Source organism: Crotalus tigris, unplaced genomic scaffold, assembly GCF_016545835.1.
Source record: "Crotalus tigris isolate CLP2741 ecotype Arizona unplaced genomic scaffold, ASM1654583v1 scf7180000018101.4720394464:4744507, whole genome shotgun sequence".
NCBI classification, from domain to species: Eukaryota; Metazoa; Chordata; class Lepidosauria; order Squamata; family Viperidae; genus Crotalus; species Crotalus tigris.
In genome coordinates, this window is record NW_024096823.1 from 3,611,524 (window position 1) to 3,627,132 (window position 15,609).

Genomic DNA, 15,609 nt, shown 5'->3' on the forward strand with positions numbered 1-15,609 from the left:
TTCTCTGCCCAGGAGCACCATGCATGCGTGGTGCCGCCTCCTGCGCCAGCCGAGGCATAGCTGGCAAGCAGCAGAGACGGAGCAGGCCGACCACTGGCTGGGTCACCAGCTGGCCCAGCCCAAGGGAGGTAAGGCACTTGCCAGGCCCCACGCGCTCCAGCAACCCTCCCTGCACCCACTAGCCTCCCACCTCCCACCCCTGGCCCTCTTTTACTTACATTTTTAGTAGTTGCTCAGCAGGGAGGGGTGGAAACTTCCAGACAGCTCACCTTCGCTGCAGACAAATTGCAGCACCATTTGCAGAATGGGACTTTTGGTGGGCTCAGCAGGGCAGAGACAGCCTGGACAATTCCTATTGGCTTTTGAAAGCCAATAGAATTAGACTCTATTCAAGAGAGTCTATTCTATTGGCTTTCAAAAGCCAATAGAATAAAAGGGAGTAGCACAGCTAAGGAAAAGGAGGAAAAAATGGCGGACTGCGTTGTTTGGCAACCCCCGTGAAATGGTCGTTCGACCCCAACTGGGGTCATGACCCACAGGTTGAGAACCGCTGGTTTAGTGCATCGGTCTTCAAATGTGGCCCTTTTATGACTTGTGGACTTCAATTCCCAGAATTCCTCAGCCAGGTATGCTGGCTGAAGTTTGAAGAACCCTGGTTTAGTGAACCAGCCCAGAATTTACGATGCTGGTGCTCCTAATTTTTTGAATGAGCTTTTGATCTTTAGAACCTGGTGAAGCCCTCAAATAAATGTTACAACCAGTAATACTATTTATGAAAATGAACCTTAAAGGACTTATGCTTCTCTAGTTCCTCTTCAGATTGCATAAATCTTGTGGGGTTTTTTATTATTTTTTTCATTCTAAAACTTGACACCCTTCTCCTAAAGATTTTTTTTTTAAGGGAAACTACAAAATATCTCTTGGGTTTCTTCATAATGGCAATGTGAAACAGTAAGTGTCATTTAGTTAATTCTAGAGGGAAGCAACTGTATTAGTTTTCGCATTAGCAAGGCCTCCGAAAAAAACAACTTGGCTTTTTATTCCCTAGATGGACATGAGCAGTCCAAAGCAGATCTTAGAGAGGTTGATGTTCAATTGTCAGGATTAACAGGGCAAGTTCACCACTAGTAATACTGTGCCATCCTAAATACTTGCAAAATGATTCCCATAAATTCACTTATTTTGAAACAGAATCTCGGCTTAATTCTCAGGGGAAGGGGAAAAAAATCCCAATATTGGAAAATTGTAGCCAGAGAATTTCTTCTAAGACACCAACACTTAAACTCAAAAGAGGCTCTTTCTCTTAAAACCTTTTTGGTTTTACTCCCAGTGTGGGAATAAAAGCTATTTGGAATCCTCTTGTGTAGGTCTGTGCTCATCTTGTTCTCGATTTGGTGTCCCAATTTTTTATCCTTCCAGTGCCCAGTTTTGTAAACAGCAATTTTCCTCAAATGAAAATGTCATGTTGATCAAAACAGGAGTTAAATGCTATGGTGGCATAAATATCTGGAATCCTATTGAAAGACCCCAGTGACCTCATTAATAGTGGCCAATTTTGATATGATATAAAGTTTCCTTTTAATATGCATTATTTTTTCTTATAACAGTCTTTGCTTCCTTTCTTGGTGTGGAGATGAAATAGATAACACTGAAGAATGTGACAGCCATTAGGAAAACTATAGCTTAGCTACAAAAGATTAAATTGGATGAGGAAGAAACTCAAGATGGTCCCATGTTCATTCTCTTTGTTATAAGGGGAAAGTAGATAGAAACCCTGTTCAGGCTTTCAATATTCTGTTATTATACCTATAACAAAATATTTTCAGTAGTTCTTATGTTGTCTGTTGCTTTTCCTGGCCTACTTCAAAGGACTGTCCCTTCCTATCTTCCTTTCTTCCTTTCTTCCTTTCTTCCTTTCTTCCTTTCTTCCTTTCTTCCTTTCTTCCTTTCTTCCTTTCTTTCTTCCTTCCTTCCTTCCTTTAAAACAGCGGTTCTCAACCTGTGGGTCGGGATCCCATCTGGGGTCGAACGACCATTTCACGGGGGTCGCCAAACAACGCAGTCCGCCATTTTTTCCTCCTTTTCCTTAGCTGTGCTACTCCCTTTTATTCTATTGGCTTTTGAAAGCCAATAGAATAGACTCTCTTGAATAGAGTCTAATTCTATTGGCTTTCAAAAGCCAATAGGAATTGTCCAGGCTGTCTCTGCCCTGCTGAGCTCACCAAAAGTCCCATTCTGCAAACGGTGCTGCAAGTTGTCTTTAGCGAAGGTGAGCTGTCTGGAACTTTCCACCCCTCCCTGCTGAGCAACTACTAAAAATGTAAGTAAAAGAGGGCCGGGGGTGAGAGGTGGAGACTGGCAGGCACAGGGAGTGTTGCTGGCGCGCGGGGGCCCAGCGGGTGCCTTACCTCCCTTGGGCTGGGCCAGCTGGTGGCCCAGCCGGTGGTCAGCCTGTGCCATTTCTGCCACTTGCCAGCTATGCCTCGGCTGGCGCAGGGGGCAGCACCACGCATGCACGGTGTTCCCGGGAAGGGAAAGTCCTCGACTTATGACTGGTTGGGTAGTCCTCAACTTATGACTGGTTGGGGGTCGCTGCATTAAAAAGGTTGAGAATCATTGCTCTAAAACAAGCAGCTTTTTTCATAGGCTGTCCTATCATTCATTCATTCAGAAACATTTTAAAATTTTTATTTTCTCCTCTTCTGGTATTTCATATGTTTTCCCCTCCCCTAGCTTTGTAAACAATCTAGTGTGCCAGAAAGTTAGTTTTTTAATAGATCTGGATGCCAACACCCACTATGCTTACTATATTTTACTGTCCCGAAAGCAATGCAACGTATTGTGTACTAGTGACTTTGAGTACAAAACAAACAATACTGGATGAAATTGCAGTACTATCCTGCTCTGTGGAGCAAGCATGTGAAAGGAATGTTTGAAACTATGCTGCCAGCATCAAAACTCAATTAAGGGTATATGTAATTTGAAATTCACTAAGCTAGCATGTAACTCTGCAGGCTAGGGAATGAACATGGATCAATCTACATGGCCTCCAAATCGCAAATCTTAATATGAAATAGGGATACGTTCTTTAATATAAGGGATCTGATTATATCAAATGAAAGAAAGTAAAAAAAAAATGTTGCATATCTACCAAACATCTGATCTTGTGGAATGAAGTTGATGAGGATATGAATTAGTGTGTAGGTTTAATTATAAATGAAAGGATTAACAGGTGCATCAAAAATTATGAATTGGTGTGAATGTCTCTGAATTCAGAAGTTTCAGGTATTATATTTCACTGAATACTGGTAAAAAACAAGAATTATGAGAAGGGGGCCAGGAGTGAAGCCTGTACAAGATTTTGTATGAATGTAATCAAGGAAAAAGTGACATGAATGGAAGGCTAGGCACAAGACAAGAGATTTTTTTTTTAAAAAAAAAACAACGTGATTGGACCTTGGAAGTCCCAAAAATGAATGAGGATGGTTATTGTTTGATGCAGATCTACTTACAAAAAGAATGCTTTGTTTAGAATAAATTGCATAGATAAATTCATGTGTAAGTAGGACAATTTAAGCATGGCAAAGAAATTCATATGAATGTAAAAACTTAATTTTTAGTTTGATTATTTATGATGAAGTTTCAGAGTATCAGTAAAGAATTACAAGAATGATAAGAGTTTTGAATGTGAGACAGAACAATGTGACATGAATGGATCTAGGGTGAGAAAAATGTCATGGAAATAAATAAATAAGTTGAAAGAAGTGGAAGTGGAATGTTTGCAGTTAGAGAAAGTACAAGTTCAATATGAAAATGTATTAGAAGATTAATCTCTCAAATGAATGGAGTTTGAACATCAGAAATGATGGAGAAAGCTCACTGAAACAAAATGAAATTAATTGCATTTCAAAATGGCACAGAAATGGTGTTAAGCTAATATGAAATATTCTGCAGAATGCTTGGTAGATTGATGAAACAAAAGGGACTGTGGATGATAAAAACATAATGTAAAAAATTAATTGCTGCAAAAAATGGAGGAAAAAGTCTGAGTAATGGATATATTTAGAAAAAATAGCTATACAAATATAATAAAAAAGAACAAAGGAAAGAGATACAGCAAAGCAGACTGATTTTTATACAGATAAAACATTGTTTTGGAAGTGAGGTAAAATGGGTAACCCAGGGCATTCCAGCAGAGTGAACAGAATTACGAATAAAAGTGATGAAAGCATTTTGAATTAAATTGGAATATATGAAGGATTTATAAGAATTATAGTGATATACTGAAGAGTGAAATTTTGCTATGAATGTTAGTGCTTGGGGGGTAAAAGTGAAAAGAAAGTTATAAATGCCATAAAATTTTGAAAAATGGCAATGCTGCAAGTATAGGTGTAATGAATGAATGTTGTTTGCTTTATGGAATGGCTGTTACTCTCTTAACTTGTGTATAAAGGCTTCATTCATGCCTGACAATTGGAAGAGTGTAATTATTCTTCCTTTACAGAAAGAGAAAGATAATAAGAGTGAATGCAAAAACTATAGGGGGATTAGTTTGTTAAGCATGTCTTGGGAAGTATTTGGCAGAACTCCAATTGAAAGAGTCAGAGAGATGACAATATGGAAAGTACATACAGCTTTATGCTGGCCAGGGAATGGAGAGACCAGTTTTTTGCTCTTTAACAAAACATTGAGAAATGTATGAATGTGAGAAAGAAAGATTATTGGACATTTGTTGATTGAGGGAAAATTCATGATAAAGCAAAGCATCTTAAGCTATAGAATGGTTGTCTGACCATGGAGTTCAAGATTAGTTTTTTGAATGGAATAAGAGCAAAAAAGGATGAAAGTAAAGAATACATGAGAATAAGTGGAATACTTAGCAAAGGGTTCAGTACAAAATGGGTTATCAAATAAGGATATAACAACCTTTCTGTTGTTTAATACACTTAAGGACAAATGTATAAGGAGTGCTTATGCAATCTTAAATATGCTGGCTAGGGATATGAATATGTCCATATTTTTTTGTGAAGACGATACTACAGTTTATTGTTGGTGAGAATATGATTTGCATGAATATCAGGTACATTATATGTTGCAAGAAGGAATGTAGAACTAAAAATTAATACATCAAAGACCAAGATAACTGGATTTCACAAGAAGCATATCGATTTATATTAGTGTTGTCTTCTCTGCTCTCTTGAATTTATTTTGACCACTTCTTATTCTTATTCACTCATTTGCAAACATTGCTTAGCCCAAAAGACAATAGCCTGAAACTACCATTTTGAATACAGGAATAAAAAGGACCCTGCATCTGTTGCCCTGATTTAGGAATAGGTGCCATTGTCATCTATAGTGAGTTTATTTGTGTTTTAAAATACAAAATGGGTGGCTGGGGAATTCTGGGCGTTGAACGCTACACTTCTTAAAGTTGCTGAGCTTGAGAAATACTGTTCTAGCAGAGCTATCATGGGGTACAATATAAGGGTTCAAACAATTTGATTGAATCAGATTCTGAATTCCAATTCCTCCTTTTATTTAAAGCCCTGATAAAATATCTAGTAGAGTAGTAGTTTCCCTTCCACGTAAGTTTAGAAAGCTCAGTGTACTTTGCCTCTAAGTATTCTGCAAGTCAACACACAGTTTTCCCTCCTCTTCAGGTTAAGACAGTATTTCAGAAGTACAAGTGAGAACATTTTTTTCCTGAACACCAGCTTTCAGCTTTAATCCAGTCTAAACATGTATGTATGTATGTACAGCTTATTATACAAGCCTAACATCTGTGCGGTCTAATCTAACTGTATCCATACCTTCTTCCCCAAATCTAGAGTCAAGGAATATATAAGGAATAGAACAGATGTTAATGGCCACTTTGCTCCTTTCTTTGGTTCAGTCAGACAAGCTTTGATTTCACTAGTGATTCTTTGAGAAAACCTTGATCTTCTTTCTTCCATCATCTTCAGCCTCATCTACAATAAGTAGATTAGCTTCTGCCCTTCAAGATTTTCCCCTGGATGGTGCTCTAGAATGCTCTGTGCAGTTCGAAACAGTCATGAACTTACAAGTCTTTGACAATGCAAACATTGCCTAATTTGTATTACCGATAGGATTATCAGTCACACTTTCTCTGATGACCTCCAACATTCACTTGAGCTGTCAGAGTCTATGTTAGACATTTGAGCTGCCAGCCATCTCCTCTATTTCCAGGCTTCTTCCTCCCAAACTCCAGGGGGTGGTTTAGGACTTCCTGTTCTTTGCCATCCCATATCTGTCATACCTTCCTTCACCTATGAGAACTATTTCCTGCCAGAAATTAAATTAATACATACTCTCAGCAACTTATTAGTAAACCAAGTGCAAACTCATGAATGAAGGTGAATATACGTGTCCTAGGATAATATTGCAGGATCCAATCTGGGTCACTCAAGGGAGAAGTTCCCTGAGGATAGCTTCTAGCATGAGTTCAAAGGTTTGGAATACTAAATCTCTGGTCCTAGTGATTGAGCCAGATTGGATCCTGCAAGTACCAACTCTTTTGTTTGTGTGTATGCATGGATACATAAAGACCCAGTAAGAAGCTACAGCTGAAAACCCAAAAGTTGCTTTTTCAAAGGCAACTGGATTTTGTTTTTCCTTGAAGATGTTTCACTTTTCATCCAAAAAGCTTCTTCAGTTCTGACTGACTGGTGGTGGATGGAAGAATTTATATTCCTTTCACTCATCCTTCCCTTCTCCACCATTCAGTCAGAACTGAAGAAACTTCTGGGATGAGAAGCAAAACGTCTTCAAGGAAAAACAAAGTCCAGTTGCCTTTTGAAAAAGCAACTTTGGGACAACCATGACCTGGATGACTGAGAATCTCCATAGACATATGGCTGAAAACATAGTTTAGCACAGTAATTAATCCCTATCTGATAACAATTAATTAATTAAATGTATATAGCAGCCTGTCTCGCAGAAGGTGACTCTGGACAGCACAAAACAATATTTTTGGAAAGCAAGCTCATGGAGGATTAAGGTGCTACTTGCAGCCTTGTTCGCTGTATCTGCGATCAGCTTCTAACATCAGAGGTGTGATTTAGAAACCCTTTTGCTGTGGGGTCTTAAAAATTAGTTTTGGTATCTAGTCCAACTTCTACACACTTACAGCAAGGCTATCACAACTGTGATGTATGCACTGTTAGCTTCTCATCTGTAAAGGTCATAATACGATGTTCTAGCATTGATTAAAAATGAGGTATCCCATTCTTAATATGATTGAATAATACAGTCATTAGTTCAAAATACATGCCATGGTTGTAGGATTTCATTTCCTTCCAATCTGTCTCTCTCTTCCTGGCATTCCAATTACTGGTTTAGCAAGTATTTCCATCTCATTATTGTAGAGGTTAGTTATTAAATAAAGCCTATTTAGCAAACACAAAAAGGAAGAAGCATCTAGCACCAGTGGGAAGAAGGGAATCTCCAGCTTTCCAGCAATTCACTTGTGCCTTTGTAAAGCCTCCAGGCTCCATTCCCATGGGCAGCCAATGTAACTCCTAAGAGAAGACGATATAAAGTATGTGGCAAAGACAAATCCCCAGAAATGAACAATGACTATGGCAGCATAGATTAATGTACAGCATATGAGAGCTGAGCCAATAATTCACAGTAAATAACAGACTCAATGAATTTAGCCTCATTTAATGCTTGAGACTGTGAGGAGAATGTGATTGCCTTCAATTCATTTGCTATCCTAAATAAAACTAACACATTTGGCAGTTATTTGCCTTTTCTTACTCCCCCACCCCACTTTTTTTTGTGGAGCTGTTTATTCAGATTTTCACTTTCTCTTATCATGCGAGTAGCCCTCGACTTACAACAGTTCATTTAGTGACCGTTCAAAGTTACAACAGAACTGAAAAAAGTGACTTAAGACCATTTTTCAGTTACGAACTTTGTAACTGTTACCACGATCATGTGATCAAAATTCAAGTGCTGGGCAGCTGGTTCATATTTATGACCCTTGCTGTATCCCAAAGTCATGAGATCCCCTTTTACGATCTACTGACAAGCAAAGTCAATGGGGAAGCCAGATTCACTTAAAAACTGGATTGCTAACATTACCTGCAGTGATTCACTTAACAACTGAGGCAAGAAAGGTTACAAAATGGAGAAAAATTCACTTAACAACAGTCTCACTTAACAACAGAAATTTGGGCTCAATTGTAGTCGTAATTTGAGGACTACCTGTATATGAAGAGCTTGTGGGAAGATTCCTGCTTTCATACTTCATAAGGTTGTGGATGTGTCCCAAAGACGCAAAGGATGTTTACCCCCAAATTTCTATCTGTTAAAAAAGGATTTCCAAGTAAGAATATGGAAGTACAGCCAATTGACTATGGTTTGTATAAGAGAAGTGCACAGAATTTTGACATATACATTTCTACATGAGTGTTTTGTGCTCATTGGACTGAACATTCAGTATATCTGTGAACGAGGTCTAAAAAAAGAAAGATTGGGCATGAACGTATGGTGTGAATGAGTCAGTGATCAGGAACATGAGTTATAATCATGGGGAAAAAAAACCTTGCTAATTTTTCTGCATCCCTTATTTCTTATTGGTAGCATTGAAAAATGAAATTAACAAAGAATTGTATATCCAGTCCTATCTGCATATTTTTATGGCCAAGTAATTGCATTTTAAGCATGGCTCATAAATGTAAATATTGGACAATAACTTGCGTTTGCATATAAATCCCTTTTAAAGATCAACTTTTATGTTGTATTCTGTCTTTCATGGGCCTATAACCCCTTTTCAGTGGCACATCTATTGAAGTCTCAATTAAGTATCGCATCCTGAGCAGTTAGGCAAACTAATATCTAAGCAGCAGCTGCAGGAGATAATGGATGGACTCACATTTTTCATTTTAATCACATGGACTTGATGAATTATTTAAAAACCTTAAATATATAATGCTTTCAAGCCAGGGAAATGGACCGGATTCCCAAAGATATTGACTTCCAAAGTGCTATATGGAGAGGCAGTGTATTAAATTTTTAAATATTCTGATCTTAATCTTTACATTACAGACTATCAGTGTATTGATTGGAGTTGTACACTGGCTTTCTTCTGATGAAAGCCATTTGCAGATATCACTAGCTGTCATTCTGGGAAAATGCATTATTGTACTTTCTTTATCTTTAAGCAAAATCAGAGGCTTACAGAGTTTATTTTATCTGACTTCCACCCCCGACCCCACCCCCTTGAGACAAGCATGCAGTCTGATTCTAATTTTCAAGAAGAATTGTTTCTTTGTTCCTAAGAAAACTGTTATGAAGATGTCTGTTTAAGTGCTTGCTCAACTTCTTGTTTTAATTTTTGTTCAACTTGCAGGAAGAAATCTCCTCTATAAGAAAATATAAAAACTCAGAAAGTTAAAGAAAAGAGGCTCTTTCAATTGGACAGAATGGTCTTAAGTTTGCTTGCCTTTAGTTGTCTACCTGCTCAGCTTAGAGATCTCAGAAAAAGATGGTTATCTTAGTTCTATAACTCTCCAGCCCATGATTACAAAGGATTAGTCATTGTAGTTGAACCAAAATTTGGAACGTGAGAATTTCATAAGGGCTAACTTAGAAATCCCGCTAAGGTCATTAGAAGCCAAACCTTCTAATGTACAATATGGGGCTTTCTCATACTAGCTATTGTACTCCATCATCTCTGTTTCTCCCTTTCTCAAAATCTGCCTTGTTACTTTTGAGAGGGCTGTATAGCTTTCTGACATTTTGAATAGCATTGCCCCAAGAGTCCTGTAACCATTTTCCAAGATGTTTCAAAACAGACTAAACCTTCAATGTCCTGGAAATCGATGATAGAACCATAGAAATATGTAATTAATTCACAGCAAGGAAGCAGCTTAACATTTTGATTCAGCTAGATGAACTCATAATTGGGTCATTTTTTTTAAAGCACAGGGATTTGTGGCCATGCAGTTTTATAACAATTGATCATTCTACCCATTTTTCAGAAATTATTAATAGATTGTTTCCAGCACATTGAGCAACATGGCTGTTGTAACCTTTTTTGTTATTGTTCTTTTCCTGCTCTCTGGAATGTTTTAAAAACAATATTCAATTGTTTTTGCTTCAATTGTTTTTGCAGCGCCCGGATGAGTGGGAACAGCTTGTTTTTGAGTGGTGTAAACAAACAAACAAGCTATATTCCAAGGATATGTTTTTTAAGCATTCTGAAAGTCAACCAAAAACAATTATGGACAACCAGTGTTCCAAATATATGCAGCAACCACCTTGAATTTTCAATGCAGGGATTCGATTCTTGTTTTAGATGCACCCTCAGAGATACCAATATAAGCTCAATGAGAAGAAGTGATCAGAGTTTTTGATAGAGTCAGGAAGCAAAAAGTTCAAATCCATGGAAGTTCACTGGGCCAGCCAAATTCCATCAACTCTAATTATCTCGCAAGATGGTTGTGGGAATAACATGATAGAGAACCGTAGCATGATGAATACCACCTTCACCTGCTGGGGGAGCAGAAGAAGATAAATCTGGTGTGAGAAAAATAAAATTAGCTATGATCTGCATTTTTAAGGGTGCTTTTTCACATGTGCCCAAAATTATGCAGGCAATATATATATATATAACAGCCAGCATGAAATTGGTTCAATGCACAGAAGTGTGAAAGAATGTGTTCATCTATTTCTCAGTGAAAACAGTATATACAGTTAAAGGGAACAGGGTCAGGGAGAAGAAGAGAATTACAAATTGTAAGTGACTACTGGCAAATCTCTGAAAGTTGCCAGTAACAATTGTTTCTAATAGAGGTAAGTGAAATATCAGCGCACCATCTTCCAAGCTGTACAATTTTATTAGTCAAGCAATCCATTTTCTAATTACTGTCCTTTTAACTTGCTTATCTGACCTTAAAAGTGTTGCTGAGAAGGTCATCAATAATGACCACATTAGAAAAAGAGAGAGGACAAGTTAACATAAACAGATGGTTCTGCAGAAACAGCTGTAGCACCCCTATCTCAACTAAGAGAATATGAACTCTTAAATCACACTGAATTTATATATTGTGACATCATAATTGATCACATCAAGAGGATGCAGGGATGATGGACTGTGTGATGACTTATATAACTATAATGCAGGGAACTCTTAAAATCGGTTATATTGAAATGTGACTGACAGCTACTATTATGATTATATATACCACAAAAGGGTAAATCCAATAAAGGGTTTATTTGTCATGATTTATTCATCTAATAAACAGTCACATGTTATTTATTGTTCCTCCTATATTTTAGTTTATATTTATTATATTGAAAAAAAAAGATACGTAAACATTTTCAGTGTATTTGGGTTTTTTTTTAAATTTCACTTAGGAAATGGATAAGCTATCCACCCCTTTAATGGCTTTGTGTGGCTTATAAAAATGGTATAAAAACAAATCATCATTTTTTATATATAAAATGTAAACACCACGAGCAACTAGAATTGTAAGTGTTGAAATATTAGATCATTTGAAGGCCTGAATAAATAAAGGAATTTTCAAACTTGTATCACTTTCTATTCCATATAGAAAGTCCAACTGATATGGATTCAATACTATTTTACATTATGTTCTTAATGCATTGTTTGTATATACTTTTGTTGTGATTTATGGAGATATTTGTATAAAGATAAATCAGGACTTACCAAATCTGGAAAGCATCTGTAACTAGATTTTGAGCTTCCCTCAGCTGTAACAAACATAGTTGCCTCAATTCTAGTGGCAATTTATTTTATAATTCAGGTAATGCTGGAGAATTCATTGTTGATGTCAAATGTATTAAACTACTGATATCTTGGTTCAGTAATAACTGCATTGTCCTGAATTTATCTTCAGCCAAATTAATGATGAATAATTTAAAGAAATCCCACTGAACAAGTTAAAATGTTTATGTATTAAGTGTATCTAATAATTTTTAAATGAGATGCATAATTGCACATTTTTTAGTTTGTTATTGCATGAATTAGGGACTGATATCTTATTCTATCAAATATTGTAAGAAATGCCCGTCTCTAAGTTGAAATTGTATTATTATTATATCAATAAAGGCATGTATATATTAATACCAAGAATAGGTGACAAAAGATTGTTGTACAAAGTCAGGGGTAGGCAACCTTGGCTTTTTTATGACTTGTGGACTTCCACTCCCAGAATTCCTGAGCCAGCATGGCTCAGTTTGAAAACCTTTCCCTTTCCCCTCAGCATGGCTGGCTCAGGAATTCTGGGAGTTGAAGTCCACCAGTCATAAAAGAACCAAGGTTGCCTACCCCTGCACTGGGTTATTTGTGGCCATACTGATTTATGAAAAAAACAAAAAGAGCTGCATATCCAAATTCAATTTTATAGGAGACATGAAGGGCCCTGCTCCAAACTTTCAAGCAGCGTCCCCACGTTTCCTCTCTGTCCCTCACTCCTTTTAATATTATCAGTAGCTGCCCTGAAGTTAAATAACTTTCATAAATCTCAAGACATGAAATATATGAACCTGTTAAATTCCAAAAGGACTCCTTGGCTCCTTTCTCAGTCCTAAATTTCTGTTGTAAGAAGACAGGCCAGAGGATCTGTTTCATCAGCTTCTCCAGGTGACCTGCACTAATTTAGAAAAGCAGCAAAAGAGACATTGGGAGTATAAGTGGAGTTAGCATGAAAGGATTTAGCAACCCACTAAACACTAAACACACTTTCCCAGCTGTAGCACACCCCATGGGATAACCTGTTTCTTACTACTTGGGTTTCTCCATTCATCAGATTCTGGACCATTGGATTCCAGGAAAGAAAGAACAGATCCTACAAGCCAGAAATTTTAGGCTTTTATATGAAATCATCTAACTGTACTAGTAATACAAACCCATCCACTCACCCACCACACGTGTCAATTAACAACTAATGGAAGGAAACTTTAAAAAGAAAAGAAAGAAGGTCCAGTACAGTTTTCACTCCACACACTTCCGATTTATTTTAAATAATTCTGAATGAAAAGATAGCACCTTTCAAAAATACAATTCTACTTGGGCTGGGTTGCAAGGATCATGATCAGCTGAGTAAAGTGAGCGGTTATTCTTTCTTTCATGAGGATGATTCCCACATGTCAGTTAAGGCTGAAGTGAAGATGAAGGAAGGCCTTGAGTGAGCATTTTGCTTTGCTGTATTCTGTTCTAAATTGTAACATCTAACCTAGAAGATTTAGCCAACTTAGCAATTATAAGACAAGGCTTAAATCACCAGACAAAAAACTAATAAAAGAGGAAAAGACTGGAAGATAGATTTAGGAACATCATTAATAGCAACATCACAAGAATATGTCAGCTAGTTGGGTGAATAGGGTACATGAAGAAGAAATAGTCAAGCACAGATGAGTAATGTGAATGATACCCTCATGACAAGGATGCAGATTTTAGACTACAATTTAGACTTCAATTAGATGTACTAATTGCTGAATTGTTAGATACAATATTGCATTTTGGTAGCTCTTGATATTGTCACACAGCCTGGATACTATTCTCCCAGTAGATTTCATAGCCCTCATGTGTCAAATCAGCAGGATCACTTTTGATGGATTACCAGTTCCATCCATCATCCAAAAACCTGCACCATCCATTTAACACAGTCTTCCCCAATCTGATCCTTCCACGCAACTCCCATACTGGCTAGAGCTATTGGAGTTGTATTCAGTGATGGGATTCAAATATGTGAACAACCGGTTCTCTGTGTGGATGCCGCTTTCGGAAGTCCATTCTGGGCCTGGGCAAGAAAAAAATTAGCTACCGGTTGTGCCGAAGTGGTGCGAACTGGCTGAATCGCACCACTGGTTGTATTCCATCTTAGATGGAAGAGAACAGATTGGGGGAAATTGTTTTCAAATAGGTTTGGGAATACATGACCATTCAGCTATCACTCAAAACACTTCCAGCATTGCTCTTTATTGGCCATGCTGGCTGAGGCTTCTGGAAGTTGTAATTCAGCAACGCCTGGAAGACAACAGATCCCGCAGCCTTGATTTAAAAGTTCAGAAATTGTTCATGATTATAAAACCAGCTTTTCCACCCTGTTCAATGAAAGGCATTCTTAAGGGTGGGGGATGTCTCTTTAACACTCTACAAAGGCAGACACAGAGAAGATTGCTAGACTTGAAAGTCTGTTAAAAAAAATGCTCATGAAGCTGCTCCTTGCTCCTGTGTATTAACAGCATAAAATAAGATTCTTCTTGAGAAAATAAAACTCAATAAGTAAAGGACAAGCACAACAAAATGGTACACATATTTATAACCACACAACCAGGCTTCTGGCATAAGGTGTTACAGTTTCACAAACAATCAATACAAATTATTGGATCTAAAATTACTTTTTGATTACCACTGTGAAAATACAAGCTGCTTGAGTCATTCCTCACTCTATTGATTTTACTGTGGGTATGAGTGTGTGCTCCTATTGCATTTTTAAAGCTCTTGGAGTCATGTTTTAAGTCTCCATTCTATTGTGAAATACTATACACACGCAAACACACACAAAGGATCATACCAGAAAGCTTTATGGGCAATGGGATTTTTCTCTGCAGTTAATTTATAAGTTTGGCTAACCAAGGGTGCTAATCAACATTGGGGGGGGGGGAGAAGAGACCTTATCTGTGGATTATTTTCTTTAAAAAAAATAGTAAATTTTTCAGAGGCAGGCAATTCTTTGTTAGCTACCTGAATTTTATAATCACTTCTTAACTTGTTCATATGTTTTGTGTAGTAACCTTTACCTCTGAGCAGCAGCTCCTGTTGTGTGGTACTTTGTTTCCTGCTGGTTCCCATAGCAATGAGCCGATCAGCTGTTGTGGAAGAGACCAATCTGATCTTGCCAGTTGTCAAGGCTGGTAAATGGGCTGCTTAATTTTTCCGTTGTCAAGTTGTCAAATATTAGCCTCTTTCTGGCTCTAACGTCTCAAGCAGGGGGAAAAAAAAATAAAAATAAAGTTGAGGCTGCTGGATGAGCAAAAGGTTTCCACTCTGTGTAAGCCCACAATGCATTGCAAGGTGTGCTCTTCTTTGGTCTTTGATTGACAGGCTGGGAGCTGGACTTCAGAGAGAGCTGGACTTCAGAGAGACTTTGGGCTAGTCCGGGGGTCTGCAACCTTGACAACTTTAAGACTTGTGGACTTCAGGTCCCAGAGTTCCTCAGCCAGCTATAGCTGGCTGAGGAACTCTGGGACCTGAAGTCCACAAGTCTTAAAGTTGTCAAGGTTGCAGACCCCTGGGCTAGTCATTCTCTCTTAACCCAACCCACTTCACAGGCTTGTTGGGGAGAAAATAGGAGGAGAAAGGGGTATTAGGTATGTTTGCCGCCTTGTGTTTTTTTATATAAATAATATATAAGTATAAATAATAAAGGTGGAAAATATCACGTGCAAAGGATTACGATCACACATTCAGTTGCAGCACAAAAGATTTATTCAAGCCTAATCATTAATGGTCAGCATTAAGTTGGCGCTAGATAAGGGTCAAAGGAATTCAAGGAGGGCTGGATTTGGATTGTTTGTGGCAACATAAGGACTCTAAGCTAATGACACATTTAA

General features: G+C 37.7%; 1 long non-coding RNA gene across 1 annotated transcript in view; it reads right to left on the reverse strand.

Moving 5' to 3' along the window:
- Positions 1 to 6,910: 6,910 nt before the first annotated feature.
- The window catches only part of LOC120310001, a 41,155-nt gene continuing 32,456 nt past the window's right edge, over positions 6,911 to 15,609 (reverse strand). Inside the window, exons 2-5 of the long non-coding RNA XR_005557243.1 lie at positions 14,797 to 14,977; positions 12,538 to 12,644; positions 8,230 to 8,329; positions 6,911 to 7,538 (exon numbers count right to left, since the gene is read on the reverse strand). This is a non-coding gene — a long non-coding RNA (uncharacterized LOC120310001). The remainder of the gene's footprint in view (positions 7,539 to 8,229; positions 8,330 to 12,537; positions 12,645 to 14,796; positions 14,978 to 15,609) is intronic.